The sequence below is a fragment of the Crocodylus porosus genome, unplaced genomic scaffold, assembly GCF_001723895.1.
Source record: "Crocodylus porosus isolate Cpor-Errol unplaced genomic scaffold, CroPor_comp1, whole genome shotgun sequence".
In the NCBI taxonomy this organism is placed as follows: Eukaryota; Metazoa; Chordata; order Crocodylia; family Crocodylidae; genus Crocodylus; species Crocodylus porosus.
The window spans coordinates 113,927,306-113,949,441 of NW_017728886.1; the positions used below are offsets into that span (position 1 = coordinate 113,927,306).

A 22,136-nucleotide genomic window follows, 5' to 3' on the forward strand; every position below is an offset into this window, starting at 1 on the left:
AGCAATGTGATATGCTGTGTCAGGCAATGGAAGCCATGCAGGAAGACCAACATGTCCTTGACATGGTGCCATCCCTGGCAGTCTCTTTTGTGCCACCTGGTACACAGGTCCCAGCCGCGGCTGGCCCCTGGCAGCAACTCACAGGCCTACATCAAGCCCCATATTGGGTGTAACAGGAAGTGCAGAACCACACATAGTGGCTAGGGCCCCAGGCTCCTGCTCCAGAACCTGGCCTTCCGGTGGCTAGGCCCCCTGCCTTCCCCACTGCTCACCCTGCCTCCATGAAGCCCCTGAACAGGAGGTGGCTGCACTGAGGCCAGCTCTGTTTGTGGGCCTTGCTGGAGGAGGAGGAGAAGGAGCAAGATGAGTGAGCTGGACAGCACTTGCCTTTGCCCCTGAACCAGCTCCTGGTCCACCAGGCTGACTGCGGTGTCTGGACCCGAGGTTGTGGTGGCAGAGGCCGAGGTGCTGGGTTCTTCCTTGCAGTTTCTGCTCCCCCCCCCGCCCCCTGCCAACACTTGCAAAAACACACTTGTAAATAGTTTCATGTGGAAGAGGATGCTATATTGTTGGTGGGCATTGCGATTGGAGGCGTCTGTTGTATTCCGGAGGGAAATAAGGGTTGGGGTTTGTTGCAAATGGTCTACAGTGTGCATGTTCTTGAGGTTGCATTGCAAGCCTGGGGTTTATGGGTTGGCTCCCCAGGCATGTTACTGCAGAGGGTAGAGGAAGAGATGGTCCTTGAGCACTTTGTAGACATGGTACCTTGGCCGCCACTGCTGGTGGGAGGATGAGAAGCATACATGGCACACTGGCTACAATCTTCTGGGACAGCATTCTGGAAGGCTGTGTGAGCAGGTTGCAGACTGCTTGGGCCCACAGAGGTGTGGCCAGGGACCAGTGGACAGAGAAGCTTTTTGCAGAGTGGACCTGACACCCAGCTGTCTAAACAAGACTTCGTTGAAACTTATCAATTTTCATGCTGCTCTTCCCATCTCTGGGAATTTTAGAGCTTTTCAAAATGTTGCCTTTAATCACTTGAACAGCTGATATCTTCTAGTTTGTAGCCTGGATCAGATGCACACACTGCTAGCTGAATCTTGCTGTTCAAACTGTGCTAGACTGAAACCACTTAACCCTCCAAGCACAGATGCTGCTAGTTGAGCTACATATTGCTTTGTGTCAGTGGAGCAAAATCAATGCTACCAAGTATAACAAATGTTACCTGTATAAGGTAGTACAGCTAGTATAACTGAGTAATTTCTGGCCAATATTGTTATGTTGGTCACAGACCTCACTTAACACATACCTGACCAATGCAGCAGGAGTGAGTAATATAAACATAGCCTCAGCGTGAGCTTAGGGGTGTCTATTTTAAGTAGGTATGGGCCCTTTGAGTTCCCCTGGATGCCATAGGGGGGCAGAGCAGGGCAGGAGCAGGTCTGGCCTAAAGTGTTCCACCCAGCCTCAATTTTCTCCTGATCTGGGTGCATGTGTAGATGCTGTGCCCAGGAGTATTTAATTGCATATGAATTTGCTATGCAATAAATTCATGTGCATTAATTGCACACATAGAGGCATCCACTATCAGCTAATTAACAGTATTAAGTCCTTGTATACTAGCTACATTTTTGAAAGACTCATCTTATTCCTTCAAACCAAGCTCATGTAAGAAGCAGTTCTTCCTAAACTACCATTTTGATGTTGCCCAGTTTTTGGGTTTCTTGGACCATGAGTCAGTTCATTGGTGTTTGATCACCACACTGATAGCACTACTCAGGCTGAAGCACTGCATGAGGAGAGTGGTTAAAGGCTACTGGCTTCAACGACTGTAGCTATAACAACAGTTTCTCTGCTACAAAAGCCTTGTTTTCCACAAGTGTTTAGAAATTGTTTTGAATTTAACTATCACCTGATTATTTTAAACACGTGTCCTCTTTGTAAGGGGGAAAATTGCTATTCCTTAGAAACAAAGTTTTATAGAAACATAGGGTTATTTTTTATGTGTGCTCTAGGGAGTGTGTGCATGTGTGGTGGGGTGTTAATTAGAGCAGCTCTTGAGAGCCGCTCTAATTAAAACATCCAGAACATCATGTGTATTCAGCGTCTTGCATTTCAAAATGGTAGCGGGGCACTTTAAAGTATCTACACATGTGCCTGGGACACCAACATTTTGAGCCAGAATAGAGCAGCCCTGGGCCAGCAGCAGGTTCCGGGGGGCCCAGCCCCAGGCTCTAGGTGGTGGCAGAGGGCAGCAGAGGGGCTGGCTGGGGCATAAGGGTGCAGAACCTGAAAAGCCTTTTGGCTAGGCAGGCTCCATGTGGCTAGGTGAGGCTAATTAGCCAACTCCACAATAAAGCGCACTTTATTATGGAGTTGGCTTACATGTGCACATGTAGATGCACTCATTGCAGTGTATAAAAGCAAGCAAGGGTAAGTTGTTAAGGTACCACATTAATTGGTTACTTGTATCTAACTACTGCAGCAAATGTACTGCAGGTAATAAAACATTCAAAAGTCAACATTTGACATATAAACACTAGTGATATGCTGAAGTGTTATTTGCCTCTGGTAGCTGTGAACACAATACCGTTAGGTGTTCTGCAGGTGTTAGGCTCATAAATGAGTCCTTTTACACTCTGCATATAATTCTCAGGGAAGATCACTATCTGAAAGGATAAACAATTAATCCTATATGCTTGTGGTTGTCATGGGAGACTTCAACTACCCGGACATCTCATGGGAAGAGCACTCAGCCAAATCCAGTCAGTCTCAAAGCTTCCTCACATGTGTGGATGAGCTCTACCTGCTTCAAGAAGTTTATAGGCTGACAACAGGCAAGGTACTGCTGGACCTGGTACTGGCCAAAGAAGACAATATAAATCAGCAACCTAAGAAAGGAGTGGGGCATTTATCATGTTGACTAATAAGAGGATTCAACCTGACTCTTGTCATTTACACTCAATGGAAAAAAATATGAACATTAAAAATATTATTACATTTAATTTGGACAAATCAATTCAATATTTTAATTGTTAAAAAAAAAAAGCAAAATTTTTGTTTTGGAAATATTACCTTTGAAAATGTTCTCTTTTGTTTGCATAAATTTAGGGCACCCTCAGAGCTACTGTAACCTCTGGCTGGTCTTAGGCCAAAAACTGTATTTCTCCTGGGTGATCTTTATATAAAGAAAGGGATAATCCTCTCTCAGGATAGCTTACAGCTTTGTTTTCCTTTTTTGGTGGGAGTACTCCATTCTTAAAGTTCAGATTGGTCTTGTTATAGGAGGGGTGGGCAGTTGTTTTGGGTGGAGGGCTGCTTAATGAGTTTTGGTGAGGTGTTGAGGGCTACAAGGGTAGTTGCCCTACCCCCTTGTTGCCATCTTGGGCCCAGAAGTCCCACCCCTAACCCCTGACCTTTGCCACTGGTGGTTCCTCCCCTTGCTTCCTCAGAAATACTCCTGGGGGGTGGGGAGGTATAACAAATTGCCCTCCCTACCGCCATCTTACTGGCCATCTGCACCTTAGGAGCCCTCTTGGAATTCTTCTGTCCCACCCTACTCATCTGCTATGTCTTGATGGAAATTATTATGCGAGCAGAAGACTGCCAATTATGTTAGGTATGTTGGGGTCTCTCCTAGGCTGGCCTAACCCCTTTATCTAGCTAGGCCTCCCCGTCCAAACCCACCAAATAGGGTTTGATTCCGAGGCTCTAGCTTTTCCTTCCAGCACCTGGAGGCTCATGGCCCCCTTTTCTGCTCCTTTCTGGAGCATGGCACTCCCCAGCCCAGAGACACAGGTGCCGGCCCCACAGCCAGGGGTTGCAGGCTCAAAACCAGGGTACAACCCTGAACCTGCACCCCACCAATCCAAACAAAAAGAACAAAAATATACTTGCACCCCAGGTGCATCTGGTCTTTTTAAGATCGTCCTTCAAGTGCTGGCATTTGTGTGACCCCAGAGAGCCGTGCCCTCTCTGGTGCCAGGGTCTGTGACCCCAAAGAGCTGTGCCCTTGCTGGCGCCGGGGTTCCTACTCCAGAGTGGGTCTCCCAAAATGAGGCCTCCTCCATCCCCTAATCGCCTCACCCAAACCACCAGTATTGGTCAATAATCACAAAAAATAATAATAATAAGGCAAAGCTGTTTCGCGCCTCAGCTTCGCACCCTCATCCACTGGCCTGGCTGGGGTGCAGCTGCTCTTTTTCAGGGGCTTCCTTAGTTTCCCCCTTCCAGCTGTGGGATGCTCCCCAAACTTCTTCATGGAGCTCTCAGAGGCACTGCTTCCCCTTCAGGTGCTGAGATCCCTACTGCTATTGAACCCAGGGTTTTTATAGTCCTGCCTCTTCTGGTCAGCTGACTAGCCATCCAGGTTCAGCAGTTAACCCCTTCCTCACCAGCCCTCTATGCCCAGAAAGTTCTGGCCTTAAAGGGGTGCACATGCTTCCTCGTAACAGGGTTAGAGTTCCCTGTTACAGGAGGGTTGGCATCTTAGGACCAAAATGAAAACAAATCATACACTAAAAGTCAAATGCCTACTATAACGAATTTTAATTATATTACAAGAAAATATTTTTGTCATGATTTGTGTTTGCATACTGTATATAGAGGTGATTGCATAATAACTCAGAAAAGAATAATTGGTTTTGTATATTGTGTGAGGGGTGTATGGCAGGGTTTGTGTGTGTGGTGTTTGTGTGGTACATGGGGGTGTGTATGGTGGTTGTATATGGTGGGGTGTAGGGGGTATGGGTGTGTGGTAGGATGCGGGGGGGTGTGGGGAGGTTGTGAAGGGATGTGACTGTGTGTGTATAGAACCGGTGTAGGGAATGTTGGGGCATTGTGTATATGTGGGGGGTTGTGAGGGCAGGGAGTGGTTGTGTGAGGGAGGGTGAAGGTGTGCAGGGGCCCCTCACATTCCCTCAATGGTGCAGCAGCAGGTGGGACAGTCAGGGAGCAGGTCCGCAGCAAGGTGTGGCTCCTGCCAGCATTGCACATCACAGTGAGGGGCGTAAACTCCACTGGGCCATCTGTATCGCCAGTAGTCCCTGCCACTCAAGCACAGCCCCTGCACTCTCGCAGCATGGAACGGAACCCCCACATGCTGGAGCCAGCCATCTTCCCCGCAGGGGCTCTGCAGCACAGGAGAGAAGCCCCAAGTGCTGAAGCCAGCTACCTCCCCCCTCCCCCACCTGAGGAAGGTGCCTGGGGATTTCCTCCCCTGAAGCAGAGCCCCAGGAGGGAAGCCAGCCAGCTGCAGTGCAAGGCTTCTCTCCAGTGCTGCACAGCCCTGGAGGGGAAGGCAGCTGGCTCCAGAACCTGGGGCTTCCCTCCCATGCTGTGTGAGTGCAGGGGCTGTGTGTGAGTGGCCCAGTGGAGACTGGCTTAGTGGAGGTTGCACCCCTTGTTGCAATGTGCAGTGCTGGCTGGAGCCACACCCCACCAGGTGCCTGAGCCCGGAGCGCCTGGGCTGCTGCTGCCACCACCTGCTGGGGCTGTGCCCACCCCCCACTCTCCATCACATGTACACTCTACCCATCTGAGCTCCATGCTGCTGCTGCTCCCTGGGTGTGGGCTCCATGCTGCCACCAGTCCCTGCTCTGTGCTACTGCCGAGCTGTAGCCCCAATCCTGCTTTGCTTCCCTACCTGCTGCTGGAGCCAGCAGGAGACCAGAGAAGTGGAACAGGTCTCTTGGGGTGTAGCAGTGGCAGGAGCAGGCCCGCACAGAAACTGCACACTGGCCAGCCAGGACCTTCCACCCACAAGGGTGGGAGTGAGGCAATAGGGTAAGTTTGGAACTGTGTATACACCTTGCTCCCACCCTCATAGACAGAAGAGCTGAGTGAGGCGTAATTTGCTGGTTGGTGCTGCGGGCCAGATGTAAGTTATTGGTGGGCTGTATTTAGGAAGCAGTTCTTTCCAGGGAATACTTTACTTTGCATGATGAGGTAAGGAAGAAAACTTATTGGAAACACCAGTTAGGTGCATTCAATAATTTCCAAGGTTTAGGAGGCAAAATCCTGGCTGGTGCTTGATGGCTTGTCTTCCATTGTTACAGAAAAGTTAACATTTCTATAAACATTTTAGTAAATGGCCCACAAAATGTAGCTAACATTATTGCAAAGCATAATACATTGGTCATTAGTCAATAAGCCTCTGCAGGATTTCTCAGCTGTTTCCTCTGCTACACATATATGTTCAAATCCCGCCTGGACTATACATGCTGTTTGAAATTGTGCTGATACGATGAATCTAGTTACTTGTAGATGGCCAGCCTCAGGTGGAATGTCACTGATAGTTAACCCTGAGTGTCTGCCATCTCTCAAGTCACAGATCAACAAAAAATAATAATACCATTTTATAGTTCTGTAGCAGCTTTCATATGAAAAGCTGAAACTGTCTTTATAAATATTAATGAATTCTAGCTCACAGGAGTGTTCTGAGGTTTGCAGTAAGTTAGAAAGAAAAACATAACATTGCTAAACTGAAAGTCCTACAATATGCTGCATATTAAGTGACACTCAGTAACACCCTACGTTTTCTTTTTTACATACACTATAAAATCTGAAGTTGTTACATTATAGGCTAAAATTACTTCAATCAACACTCATGGTTTTGAGCTGTAGTTTTTTTTATCAACTACTTTTAGATTCTTCTTACATATATCCATAAAATTTATACATTATCTCTCTCAATTTATACTTACCTAACTGAAAAAAAACAGAAGCACTGAGAAAGATGACAGAAGTTGGGTAATATGTTAACTGTTTTCAAATTTAAAAGCCTGAAAGAACACTAAATATTTATTATTCTAAATTATTCCTATGACACTATCTTATAGGTATATGTTGTTTTCATACTGAATGGCAAATCATACTCAGTATGACTTTATAGTCCTAACAGGTCAGTCAACCAGTTTTTTCAGGAATTTGTTCTGTTTGGGGTATGATTAAACACAAGGCTTAACAAGCTTGAGTGTAAGGGTTTATCTATTCTGGAAAGTTAACATATTTTCTTGCATAGAACACACAACTTCATTACAATAAAGAGCTGTTAGATATTGGGGTGCTCATTATGTTCAAGGAAATATAGTAAAAGTAGTTTCTTTTGCTTACCAGACAAAAGTGGAAGTAAAAACAGAACAATGAGCAGTCTTGGCTCTCTTGCTACTGCTACTGCAGCTAATTCAACTACTTACTACAAGGAGGTTTTTTTTAATTATTCAGCCTTTGAAAACAAGTTGCATACAGGTTTCCCTTGCTTTATGCAGGTTCCGTACGAGTGAATTTGCTCTTATGCAATGACCCTTTTTATACCAAAAATTCATTATATGCGAGGTACATTCACTCTTATGCAATTGGTGTGGTGGAAGCTGGCAGTCAGCTGCTTTGGGTGGTGCATTGTGGGAGTTACATGCACCAAAATATAGTCTCCTGTGTGAAGCTGTGATTTTCACTCATTTTCTACAACACGAGTTTCTGTAGTTGCCATCTCTATGATGGTTTCTAAGTGTCCTGCTAGCTTATGTCCTAATCTTATCTGGAGAGGGTTCAGAGGAGGGCCACTCGTATGATTAGTGGCCCCCATGTAAGACCCTACAAGGGGAGGTTAAAGTTCAGCCTTCACAAGAGATGTCTGAGAGGAGACCTTGTAGCTACCTATAAGTTTATCAAGGTAGGATAACAGAGAATTGGAGATGCACTATTTACCAGGGCACCCCTAGGAATAACTAGGAATAATGAGTACAAACTAGTGGAGAGTAGATTCAGGCTAGACATTAAGAAGAAAATTTTCACAGTAAGGGTGACTAGAATCTGGAATGGGCTGCCAAGAGAGGTGGTACTATCACCTAACTTGGAGGTCTTCAAGGGGAGGCTAAATAGGCACCTAACTGGGGTCATCTGACCTCAGTCCTCTTTCCTGCCTGGGGCAGGGGTTGGATACAATGATCCTTCATGGTCCCTTCTGACTCTACAATCTATGAATCTTATCTCCCACTGTCTGCTGTTGGTGAGTACCAAACATGCCTTATAAACATGGTAGAAATGGGTCTGAGAATCAGTACAGTTGAGGTCTTGGAATGTGTCTCTATTTGTTACATTGTAAAGTTGGTTCCCTTTATGCAAATTTGAGTTATGTGCCATTTTCAAGGAATGCATGTACAGCATAAAGCAAGGGAAAGCTGTATTTTAATTTGGGTGCATTTATACAAGATATTTTGGTAACTGAAATTAATGTAGAATGTGAATTTTTAAAATGGCTATTCATACATAACTATATATGGATAAGCAAGGATTATTGTGTTATATCTTTTATTGGACCAACTCTACAGTTGGGATAGATTTAGATAAGCTTTCAAAAACAGGTCATTCTTCTTCAGGTCTATATGTATGGATGCTTTTGTTTTGGAATAAGAGTGTCTGTACAGTACATGGACTTATTCAGGAAAAGGTATTGTGGAACAGCTTCATGTTGTTTTATAGAGAATCCTTAAAGGTCTTGATTGTTGCCACCCAAACAGATTGCCAGTGCTCAGTAACTTTTCAATCAAGAGTTCTCTTCACTTCTTTCTGAAGATAATTCCTTCTAGCTCGAGTATCTTCCAGTGAAAATCTGTAGAGGTTACTTGGTAGAGTTAACATGTTCACAGAATGTCCCCCTGCCACAAAATGGGCCTGACCTTCTGTTTAAGGTATTTCAAGAATACTGTTGAAGTGAAAGAAATATTTAGACTTAATTGGTGCTGGAGGTTTTTATACTCCATGTCTGACTGAAATCACGGAGGTTGTTCCTTGATGTTAATTTCCTTGCAGATGGGTTCTGTTGATATATAGGCAGGCTTAGTCTTTCTCAGTGTGAATCTGTTTATATCCTATATTCAGAGAGCAGAAGTTACTTTAGTGAGGAACATCTCTGTCTTGATAAAGCTGAATTCATCCTTTATGGATTTTGCAACACAGTATTGCCCAGAAATTATTCATCATCTGTGCTTCAGTGCTGCTCTCCTGTTGTTCATATGTTGCCATTGCATTTATATTTGCATTTATTTTTTCTTAGAATGTATCTTGTTGGATTTTTCATTGGTAGTTCATTTCTTTGAATGTAATTACCTGCTTCCAAAAAAAGTCTATCATTCATTTGATTACAGACAGAACTAGAATACCAACTGATTGCGACTATTCATACTAGTAAGTATATACTTGCTTGGCATAGGCAGGTCTACGAGGGGACTTTACTGTTCAGATATAGGTAATGAACAGTGGACCCCAACCATTTATCAGAGAAGCCATTTAAAAAAAATGAAGCTAACTGTGTTCTATGATATGTACTACTTTTTAAATTTCCCCACTGATTCAGTGCATTAGGGGGGTTGTCATATCACATTCTCAGCTTCACTATATTATGTCACATAATATGACAGACACAACCCTTGTGACAGATCACACAAGCCAGTGTGTCATCAGGGAAATAAGAAAATGGCAGTTTCCTGAACAATCCTATAAAATACCCAGAAGTATTTTATATATAAAAAAAATCTTTCTTAATCTCAGGCATCCTTTAGTTTTTTACTGAAGATCTTACCTCTAGCCAGGTGACAGAATAAAAAAAAATAGTAAAGACTTTAAACTGTCAACAACAAAATACCAATAGAAAGAGAGATGGTGAATGTTTTTACCTCACTTTTTTGCATTTAATAGCATGAAAATTCATGATCTCTTTTTCATATCTGTGAGGCTGCATTTGGTTCCTTATTCTGGGTCCCTTACTCCTGGTTTAATATCCTTTCCTCAGAACCACATTTTTTTTGTTTTTAAATAAATGCTTTTAAATATATTTCTTTGAAAGAAATGAGATGATTTGAACTATTTTAGTAATGGACTATTAGTTATTAATCAAATATTTTGCTAAGATTGGTGCTGTTTACAAAACCACAATATATATGGAACAACTGCACAGACATTTTCCAAAATGTTTGTTACAAGGCCTTGTGGAATGCATACTGCTGTTCTGGCAAGATTGTGATGGCTTCAAAGACACAGATTGCTTGGGGCCACACAAGCAACGTAATGGAATTCTCACCCTTGTATATGTGCTACAATTAGCTGAATTGCACAGATTCATCATGCAACAACACGGAAACAGAGTGCACTTTTCTTTAAAGGAGTTTGGACATCTCTTCAAATGTGGCACACCCTTTTTTTAATTAAAACATGTAATTATAGAGTCATCAATTCACAGTTTGGCCAAATTTGAGGAAACATGTAAAATGGCTTCCTGGTGTTGTCCACCATCCAAATTACTTTGTAATATAATGACTTTGTACTTAAAATGACAACTCTCATAGCTTCAATAAGCTCAAATGTTTATGTAAATAACTAGCACATCTCTTGAACAAATCAGTATATGAAATGCTGTCTTCATTGTTATGATTCATCCAAGTTACACAGCAGGAACTACAGAGGACAACTAAAGATTTTTTGGGAGGTACAGGCATTGCTAGTAGTGGATCCAGCACAGTGAAAAGGGCTATGAAATGATGGTAGGGTGCTCACTGTGCATTCATGTGGCACCCAAGACTGGAGTTCTCAGCAGTAAACCAGCAACAAAAGGGGGTGCAAGCTCACCATCACAACCCCTCTGGATATGCCCCCGGGAACTGTTGTCTTTGAATAGTTGGTAAATGGCATTTGAAAAGAAATACCTATGTATTATGATGAAAAAAAATACTTTGTATTCTTTACCCCCTACTGTACACCCAGATTTGGACCTGGTTGAAGTTCCTAGTTATTTTTTCAATTTGTTCTGCAATTCATCCTGTGCAAGATTCATTCTGTGTAAGCACAAATAATATTCAAGGTTCAGCATTAATAGAACAATACTTACTAAAATGACAGAATCAGTTGTATTGGTTCACCTTGATTATGAAACTGTAAAAGAAGTAACAATATGAGAATTTCTGTTACTATGTTGGGGATGGTTACTGGTGACATCCATGTTTAAGGATTCTCAGGAATTTATAGCATAAGATTGTGCTTTGTACCAATGGGATGTTTCATCATGATGTAAACAGCACTTTCTTGAACCAGGCACAATCCATACATCAAAGACATTTCAAAATCTGTTGGCATCATCTAAGCTTTAATGTAAAATATTATGTAATGGTATTGTTAATTGTAGCAGTGGGACCCAGGGAGACAAAGCAAACTCCACTGGGAAGTTCCCCAGGGGATGCAGCTCATGGCTGCAATCTGATCATAGCCCAATAAGGGCTGGATACAAGGCAGACTTACCTGCAAGGCCGGAGAGGCAGGAGTGGGATACGGTGCTGCTGTGCCAATTTATCAGTAAATGCTTCCTATGGCTCTGAGGATGCTCTGCTGCTGACACAGAATTGCTGTGTTGCTCCAGCAGCATATAAGAAGAAATGGACCTGGTCAGAGGAGAGGGGACACCAAGCGTTGGAGTCTGGGGTTCCGAGAGCTCAGCAGCACTCAGGGCGCAGAGACCCAGGGGGAACCAGAGACCTTTTTCCATGCTGGACCCCACAAATGAGGAAGACCCATGAAGGAATAAGCTGTTTTTTTGTTTGTTTGTTTTGTGAGGCAGAGCCCTAAGGCTAGATGCCAGAGCCTGAGGATTTCAGCCTGGCCAAAGAACTGCAGCAGAAAGTTCCAGTTTGGTTTTTCCTGCTGCCCCATGGTATTTTAGTTTTCTGTTTTAAGTTCAGCTGCCTTACCGGATCTATTTTATTTCCTTGTATTGATTTATGTATGTAAGGTGCCATAGTAAAGAGGGGCAATCCTGATAAAGAGGGGAGATTTGGACCCAGGGGATGGTCTGGATACACCTAGAGACTTACCTACTGGCGATTTAGGAAGAAAATCCTACCCTCAGGGGTATACTGTTGTTTAATTTCATTTTGAAAATTTCTTTTGATGTCCTGGAGTGGGGCATTCTGATAGCAGGGGTAGAGGACTCATTGGCATTATGGAATACTGGTGTTGGGATTTCATCTGCTCAATTCCAGAACCAACATCTTTGAATTGCCCTTGGCATCGACTGTGTAACAATTCCATCCTTGGTAATACCTATGGTTGGTGTGTGGACAGGGTGTGGGGGGGGTGGAACCCCAAGTCAACCCACCACTACATGGGTGATCCCACGGGGTCCCTCAATAACATCTCTGAACCCTCCTTTTTCTTTGGAAGACCAAAGGCATGGCAGATTGGTAAAGGTGGTTCTGCCTTGGGGTGCCCACTTGTCACTCCCATCTGAGAGCAGATGCATGACATTAATGAATTAAAGCACTCAAATATTGTTTGTTAATAAGAAAAATCAGATAGTTTGAATGTTGCACAAATAGAAAAGTGTTTCAGAATAAGAAGAAAGGGATTGGCAACCTATGGCCTGTGTGCTCAGGGAACTGGCAGCATGTTCTAACCAGGGCAGCAGAGTTGGCATCCCAAGAGTTCTAATGTTGCTTCTTTCTATTTATTCCCTTCTCAGAATCTGTTGATTGTTAGAGATGTGTAGGGCTGCAGCCTTGGGCAGGGGTTAGGTTGCAAATAGTGGCCTACAGTGGCAAAAGGTTGCCAATCCCTATATTAATCATGTATGGGGATGGAATGAATGACTACATTTTTCCAAGGTGGTGGCCATTCATGGCTTTCACTGATTTCAGTTCAGATTTTTCTGTGTTTAGTACCTTAAAGACCTAAATTTTGATCAAGGTCTCTAAACCCTTTAAAATATTTTAATTTTAATTCTTTGGGGTTTTTTCTGTTTAATAAATCATTTTGCAAGGAACAGGCTGCTATGGGCATATTTGTTTTAAGAGAAAACTCCTATACATTTTTGTCATGTGCCTCAGCTTACAAGCAATAATATATTAAACTGCTGTTTCAGGTTTTAGTGTGTATTTTTACACAATAAATTTAATACCATTTAAGTTTAATTACAAATAAGAGGAATATGCTTAACAGGGCACAACACACGGGTAAGTTATAAGGTAAAAAGACAGAAAATATAGAGACATTTCTGTATTTACGATGTAGGTACAGTTTATAAAGGCATTCTACTTCCTACTTCCCCTTAAAAAATAAAAAAAGTTTAAATTCACATCTGTTTGACACAAAAAATAACGTGTCTGCTTGTGTATGTTTGTGCATGCGTGCGCGCACGCACGCACACACACACACATTGAATAGTCCAGTACTCACCCACACAAGTATTAGACCTTCCCCCCCAAAAATTGGCAGATAGAAATTTTACCATTTGTCTGAATACAAGCTTTTGCAGAAGCTGCATGTACAGAGGTATTTGCAGGTTTTTTGCTCCAGTAAAGCACAGGTGCATCCTGCATGTTCAATTTTATATGCCTGGAAATAATGGTTCGCATTTGAGGAATTACTGGGTATGCATGGGGAAAAGATAGTAGACAATACAAGAGAGTTTCACTGACTATACACTATTGATTTCATTCCCTCTTTCTTAGAAGAATTTGATTTGCAATGTGTGGGATATCATCATATTTACTTCAGTTCCATAGTATTCTCATAAGGTCTTTCCAGTACATTGTTGGAGTTGGGTAAGTTATTTCAACTTCCCTCCATTCCAGCTGCTGTTAAATGACTCCAAGAGCAGATCCAGTGGAGGAGGGAAGGGAGGGGAAAAGAGGGGTATGGCTGCCTCCTGCTCCCCCACCTTTATTCCTGGTCCACCCAGAGTTTAAAACCAATTACCTGGCAGTAGCAGCAGCATTTCTATTCAGGCAGCAGTGAGATAGACAAATGACTTCATGGCTCAAGATGCTCTACTTGATTCTTTCCAAAGTCTTCATTCCCTCTCTCCTTTTTAATAATCTTGATATTCCATTAACTAATCTAGCCAGTCTTCTCTCTGTATGCTACTGGTAATGTAGCTTCTATTTCACAGGTCTGCAGACTGTTTCTAACTAGCTGAAAACATTAACTCATGTGAACTTTGACTCAAGGGTGGAAATAACTTTCAGTGAAGTACTGGATGCACTGTCAAAATGCTCAAGAAGTCTATATTTTGTTTTATGAAGCTAAAAAAGAGATACATATTTTGTTCTAATGATGATGGGACTAGTAAAACAACATCTTTTGATTAGTTTTACCTACTTCGTTATGTTTTTTTATACATGGTATATAATATAGCAAATTAATGCACATTCCAATAAAGTTATACTTGTTTTTGTTTTTATCTTAAACTGAATCGTATATCCCTAGTCTCCTACCATCTTAGGAAAGCCTCTAGTTTCTTTTTAACTGGAGAAAAATGTATTATGTTATGCAATAATTTATCACACCTTCTGCATCCCCTTTTTCAAAACTTTAAATCAGCCCATGAATATCTCACTCACATGTGTAGACTTTGCAGAGCTTTGCCCTTTTTCTGCAACATTTCTGTTTTTGCTTTTTCTGGCTGACATTTTTAATTATCAGAGGAAAGTTACATAGTTATTTATAAGTGCACCAGGAGGATTTCACTTTGCTTTCCTTCACTTTGGCTGTCCAGTATCCAGGTAGTAAGGACAAGCACTGCTTTTGAATATGCAGCAGCTCTGGAGGACCCTGTTAATATTTGACTTGCTCCTCAGTGCTGAAAATTTGTATTAATACCAAATCTCTGCTTAAGAAAAGAGTTCTGGGATATCCTGTGATATTGTTGTGTTATGAATATTGTATTATGAGTTATTATGAATCACCAGCCTTATTAAGTACTTTTTTTTGTTTTGGACTCCTGGTACTGTCATGGAGTTGTATGGAATTCACTTTGAATAAAATATTGTATAATTGTCACAGACTCTATGTGGCAGAGCTTGTCATTCAGAATGTATTTTTAAACACTTTTTTTAACACTTCTTAACTAATTTAACATTAATGGGTGCCTGTAGACTTGATTAATCGAGTATGTTGAAGCGTGCTAATTATCAAACTCCAGCCAGTCTCTGTGTCTTGTGTATCAGTGTCTCCACACTTTAAAATGGTAGCGGGAGCTTTACTTAAAACACCCCTTAACCATTTTGAAGCATGGGGATGCTGATACATGAGACGCTGTGGACACTTTAATTAGACTGGCTCTTAGAGCTCATCTAATTAAAGCACCCACCACTGAAGCACAAGTAAAAATACCCAATGTTACTGTCCCACAGTAGCAACCATCTTGTTTGGTATCTGGCATTCCACAAAGATAATATAAGTATTTACAGGACTCTGCAGTTTAGGAATATAAAATATTAGGAAGAGAATTTATGATTTCCTGATCATTGTTAGCCATGCAATTAAACATAGTTAATTTAAAAAAGGTAAATGTCTGCAAATTTCTTCTTTTTTATTCCATAGTTTTCATAGACATTTAAGGCTGAAAGGGACCTCATATGATCATCGGGTCCAGCCCCCTGCCCAAGAGGCAGGAAGTCAGCTAGGGTCAAATCATCCCAGCAAGATAGGCATTGAAATGCTTTGTGAAAGTGTCCAGAATAGGGGGGACAGGGTGGGGGGGGGGTCTATTCCAGGCCTTGGTGGCTTAGACAGTGAAGAAATTTTTCCTTATGTCCAGCCTAAATGGGCTTGCTGGAGTTTATAATCACTGGTTCTTGTCTTCTTTGGGGTGCTCTGGTGGACAAGTGTTCTTCCCGATCCTGATACACACCCCTTATGTACTTATAGGCTGCCACCATGTCACTCCTGAGCCTACGCTTCTCCAGGATAAAGAGCCCCATGGCTCTCAGCCTCTCTCCATAAGGCCTGCTCTCTTGCCTTCTGTTTATGCGTGTGGCTCTCCTCTGGACTCTCTCAAGCTTCTCCATATCCTTTCTAAATTGTGGAGCCCAGAACTGGATGTAGTACTCCAGCTGTGGCCTCACCAAGGCCGAATACAGTGGGAGGATGATTTCCTGTGTCCTGCTTGAGATCTTTGGTAGAAGCAAGCCAGAGTTTTCGCTTTGTTGTCTGTGGTTTCGCATTGGTGACTCATGTTCATCTTGTGGTCAATTATGACCCCCAAGTCCCCAAGTCTCTTTCAGCTATGGTGCTAGAGAGTATAGCACTGCCAAGCCTATAAGTGTGATGCGGGGTTTTTTTTCTCTTTTTCCTGAGGTGGAGTACATTGCATTTCTCTGTATTGAATGCCATTAAGTTTTCATCCACCCACCTTGCAAGCCTATCCAGGTCAGCCTGGATCATCACCTATCGTTCAGTGTGGGCACTTTTCCCCATAGTTTGGTGTCATCAACAAACTTAGCCAGTCTACTTCTGACACCAGTCTCCATTTCCCTTTGAAATTCAAGAGTTGTTTTTAGTGAAGGGTTTCTGTTATTTTTATAAACACTGCTTTTTACCTCTGTTACTATGCCCTTGAATTGTCTGGTAAGATACACTGTACTGAATATCATCCTGAAATTTGCCCATCATTTCACTGCATTCACATATTGTTTTTCTATTTTGCAATAATATAAAAGCATACTAGAGAAAATTCTTGATGTCACTGGTAACCCTTATTATAGCTGCATGTCTACATATTACTTTATCATATAAATGCATAGCATTATGAACTGAATGGGCCTTCTCTTGATACAGGAAAAGCATCAGGTACTTAATCAGAAGAGCTATGTCTGAAAAGCTCCATAGTAACATAAAATGAAAGCCCAAGTAAATTTATAATTTACTTTTGTGGTCTGAGTCAAAGACCAGTTTAATTTCAGAGTACTGCAAGAACAAATTAATGATATATGATACTGCAAGAATACTCTGCTCAGCTATTGGTAGGATCAACAGAAAATAGGGCTGAAAGGGACCTCATGAGATTACCTAGTACAGCTCCATGGTGAAACATGCTAAACCATCCCAAACAAGTATCTACAATTAAATCAAATTAATCTAATTTGCTCTTTAAAATTTCCAGGAATGGAGATTCTACAGCCTGTCTAGGTACCCTGTTCCAGTGCTTAATCACCCTCATAGATCTTCATAAACTCCATGCTAAATTTCCTGTGTTGCAGTTTGAGGCTATTACTCCTAGCCTTATCCACTACAGCTATGGAAAAAAGGCTGTCTCCATCCTCTTTATAATCCACGTTCAGGTATTGGAAGGCAGTTATCAAATCTCACTTCAGTTTTCATTTCTTCAGACTAAATGACCCAAGTTCTTTTAACTTTTCTTCATAAATCATGCTCCTCAGGCCCTAATATTTTTTGTTGCTGTCTGCTAGACACATTCTAATCTGTTTGCATCTTTTCTGAAGTGTGGGGACCAAAACTAAACACAGTACTCCAGGTGAAGTTTCACCAGTGCTGAACAGAGAGGAAGAGTCAGTTCCTTTGATTTGCAAGAGATGCTTATTAATTCAACCCAATATGCTGTTGGGTTGTTTTGTCACAGGAGCACACTTTTGGCTCACTGTTGCACTTGTCCTTGTTAAATTACATTTGATTGAATTTTGACCATTTCTCTAGTTTATCACAGGTCATTCTGCAGCCCAGCTCTACCCTTTAGAATGTCTGTAATTCCACCCAATTTGGTGTCATCCACAAATTTGCTAAGCTTGCACTCAGTCCTATTATCTAAATAATTAAGGAAGTTGTAAACCAATACTCGACCCAGGACAGATCCTGGGGGAACCCCATGTGGTACCTCTTCCCAATTAGACATTGAGCCATTGCTGACTGCTAACTGGGCATGATGATCCAATCAAATACCTATCTACGGCCCCATCTACACATTATATTTAATATGTGATTAACCAGATGTGACTCAGCCTAATGTTCAATCAGTTAATGGCATGATAAAACAAGGAATAAGCCACAAAGTTATTCCACAAAGAATGTGCAATAGCTTTGTGGCTTGTTTTTATCAAGCTATTAATTGAACATGTGGCCAGGTGCTCCTCTGTGACTGGGAGCCTCACCAGCTGATGGGGCTCCCAGCCACAGGGGTGCATCGTGTCCTGTTGTGGCTGACAGTGCCACAGCTTACAGCCATGGAAGTGCTCCACTGTGAGCCTCGTCAACTGTGAGATTCATAGCCACTGCAGTGCACAGGGCTGTGAGTCCTTCGGGGCTATGGTGGCTGGGAGTCCCACAGCTGAGGGGTATGCAGTCATGGCAACCCATGATGCTCCCAGCTGCAGCAACATGTGGGGTTTTGCTGTGGCTGTGAGCGCCACCAGTGGGTCTCCCAGCCATAGGAGCTTGCTGCTTGCCACTACAGGGGGATCACGATCCCTAGCACCAGTGATTGGATCTGACACTATTTCACAATCACACCCCCTGCCAAAGACATATGGCATAGCGGGAGGCATACTTGTGTGGATTGCATATCAGATCCTATCACACCCTTACCTGTATATAAAGAGGGGCTCTACCTTACAGCATTTTCATCTAGTCTATATTTTCTTAGTTTATTAATGAGACTGATATGAGAGACAGTGTCAAAAGCCTTGCTAAAGTCAAGGTTTATCACATCTACTGCTCTCCCCACATCCATAGAAGGAAATAAGGATGATTCATCTTTGAAGGAAATAAGGATGACTTCTCTTAGTGAATCTATGTTGGCTGTTCCTGATCACCTTTGAAATTACCTCAACCAATTCCATCAGTACTCAAGGGTGTATCTCATTTGATCTTGCTGCCTGGAAAGCATCCAACTTCTCTAAGTCATTCTTAATCTGTTCTCTTGTTACATGGAAAATTTAGGCAGCTGCCACCAGCTCCAGCCCCGGTGTGGGCCCCACACTCCCGCTAGCCCTGCCTCGGGTTCTGCACTTCTGCCAGCCCTGGTGTCAGCCTTGTGCTTCTGCCCAGATGCAGCTTTTCTAGATGTTAACGCAATCCATATATGTCTTGCACTCAGTCCTTTCATCAAGGTTACCCGTACTAGTTGTACATTGTAAAATGGCACTGGTTTTTACTTCACTGAAGTTTTGAGTTATTTGTAGTACAAGATCCGGTTTACTTGTCAATTTATCCTGCATTTCTGGTAGTTTTCTGTTATTAACTGTTTTATTAATTCTCTTCTTGCTGGCAGATATCTGTGGCTTTTGTGCTCTTTGCCAGTTTATGTTTTATTTTTTCTTTCACTTTGATAATTATTTTCATATTGTGATCCTGTTTTCTATTCTCTCTTTAATAAGCATAAATAATTTAACACATTTGTCAGATTTAATTTTTTCTTTTCCATGCCAAAAAAGAATATATATTCTTCCCTGATTTCTTCACTTTATGATAATTGTTTAAACACAAAAAAACCAAAACAACAAACAAAAAACAAGAGCAAAACCATCACAAAAGCACAGAACTTTTGTTCATTTATCTTTTTTGCTAAAATACATTATCATCTACTTTTCAAAATACATTGTGCTAATGTTGATCTTATTTGCACTGAAACTTCACATGAAATGATGTTAGATTATATATTGTGCAGTGCTGAGTTTTTAACAATCTCCTCTTTATCACTGTCTGTCTCAGGGACATTGGAAACTGATGACTGTTTATGAAGATCTTTAAATAGTACTATCTCCATGGATATGTTTAGACCACAAATCTCAGAATAATCAGACTTTAATTCAGTTTGCTTATACTGTATTAAATTAAATTAATTATCAGGGGAAATTACTTCCTTGTCATTGAGATCCTTTCAGTGTTTGTGAACATACCCTATTGCAGAGATAAGTGGACACCATGGAACTTTAACATCCTGAAAAAACAGTTGCAATCAGCAAATTTGAGAGTGAAAACAGGCTAGAAAGCAATGATTCCATTTTGTGATAATTTTCAAGGTTTTGAAAATTGTTCTCATTCAGCAATATAGTGAAATTAAAAGCTTTTTCAGATTTTTGATGAAGTTTGGTTTTATCCAATTGTTCAAAACGATTCTTATACTTTATCTTGAGAGAGAGAGCATGCAAAAATCTAAGTTAGGCTTCATCTGAACTTTCAGACTTTGGTAAAGTAGCAATTTTAAAAAAATAAATTTTTTATACAGCTAAGTTGGAGTCTTAAAAACTACATTGAAACCAAAGAATAACTACATTTATCTCCATCTCCACTACCTGGTCTGTGGAAAAGCACTATTGTTTAATGCAGCTTCAAGAGTTAGATGAAATGGTGGGGTTATGTTTTCGATCCATGTAGACATACAAACGTGGGTGCAGAAGGAGTGAAACTCCTCACAGTGGTTCCACTGCAAATGTGCTTGGAAGTTCCCAGGCTTCTTACACACTTTTTTACTAAAGCTTTCTTTAATGCTTTTGTCTTTAAGCCCCTCCTAACTTAGTGCCAAAATACTATAAAGCCATTTTTTGAACCTCAAAGTATTTTTATCTATATTACGGCCTGGCAACTGGACTTGTCCTTTAAAGACCTCCTTTCTTTTGCCATTATAATGTGGTTAGGAAGATATAGATTATCTACTCAGATTTTCTTTCTACCCATTCATCTTTTCAAAGCATTTATCTTGCTTTCTCAAGCTGAGATAGCTAAGAAAAGAACAGGACAGCAACTTATCCGTTGTTATCTTTAATTTCTCATCTTTAGTCTTCACTATGGTCTACTCTCTCCCTGGAAGGCCACAGTACATCATGAAAACCATGTGGCTGTGATGCATCTGGAAAGATATAGCCCAGTTAAAGAGCCAGTTAAAGACCCACACAGTAGAATTAGTCTATGACACATGTGAATTACATTTCCCACAAGGAAACCTTTCTTGTCAGACAACTTTATGTTAGAAGCTAATTTTAATAGATACCTATTGACCAGACCTCGTATTTTATCTTGAAACACAGGTGGTTCTTCTTCCCTCAGAAATACCACCATCTGTATTATTCTCGAAAGACCCAGGAGTTAAGCTTAGAGAATGATAAAGCTTGTTTATTCAGAGAGCAATACTTTGCCTAGAGTTCTGCTATTCCCTCCTGAAACCCCTGGGCAAGTGGAACAACTTATACATAACATTCTTAAAGGTATCCACACATCTTCCCCAATTTACATGTCACATCCCCATATAATATTAACACTGGCAATTTAGTTTAACCCATAGTTGAAGTACATTTTAACAGCTCTTTATGAGTTTTTGTGTTGGCTTTTTAGCTCGAAGGTGATCTTCACAGTTTCTCAGCATTCTCAATCCTTATTAGTTCAGTTCTTGTTTGGTTTCCTTGTTCAGATGTCTATATTTCTGGATCATTTTCAAGCTCTTCTGTCATTTCTTCAGGGGTGGTGTTGGAGGGTGGAGCTGGGGAGCAGCTATAGCCACTCCAAAATTCACCTAAGCCCAACTGTAGCCACTCCTCTCAGCACCACCCCGTCCAAGCCTCCTGTCTCCCTCCTGGGCTGCTGCCACTTGCCCCCTGCAGCTGAGCTCACCCCACTCCTGCCCACAGAGGCATGGTGCTCCTGGCCCATGGGCCCAAGTCCTATCTTCCTGGATGACCAGGAAGATGGCGCTGGGGATGGCGACCTGTTACATGGTGCCACTAAGTACCACTGCCACATCGTGTCACAATGAGTGGCAAGGATATAGGTGTGGTGGACAAGAATCAACCATATGTACAGAGCCTTCCTGAAAAGTTGTTTGTAAATTCAAACAAGCACTGATCTTCACTAACCTCATCACCAGAAGCAAACTTCCTACAGCCCAAAACACACTAAATGGATCCAGACCATGCCATGACAAGAAGTGTAAAACCTGTCAACATATCTCCAGTATCCCCACAATTACTACACCCCACAACAGAACCATTACCACTCTGGATCCTGCAGCTGCAACTCCAGAAATGCTATATATCTCATCCAGTGCACCAAATGCTTGATGGAAGATACGTAGGAGGCACCAAGCAACGACTGTGCACCAGAATGAATGCACACCAGAAATCTATTACAGACAAGAATACCCAACTACCTGGGGGACACATTTCTCACAAGAAATCCACTCTGGCTCCAATCTCTCAGGCCTGATCCTCAAAGGGAATTTACAACTGCCTTTTCAAAGATGGGCTTATGAACTTTACTTCATCATCCTCTTAGAAACAGAAGCTCAAGGACGCAATATAGACATTAGATTTATGACACACTATAACCTGACCAATGTCTGACTCCCCAGGTACCTCTCTATTTTT

At 41.9% G+C, this 22,136-nt stretch overlaps 1 long non-coding RNA gene across 1 annotated transcript; it reads right to left on the reverse strand.

The window, feature by feature from the left end:
- Positions 1 to 4,222: 4,222 nt before the first annotated feature.
- Positions 4,223 to 20,319, reverse strand: LOC109323662. Its single transcript, XR_002104718.1, has 3 exons — positions 20,308 to 20,319; positions 10,633 to 10,636; positions 4,223 to 4,304 (listed from the first exon to the last, which is right to left on the reverse strand). It is a non-coding gene; the product is annotated as an uncharacterized LOC109323662 (long non-coding RNA).
- Between the last annotated feature and the right edge of the window lie 1,817 nt (positions 20,320 to 22,136).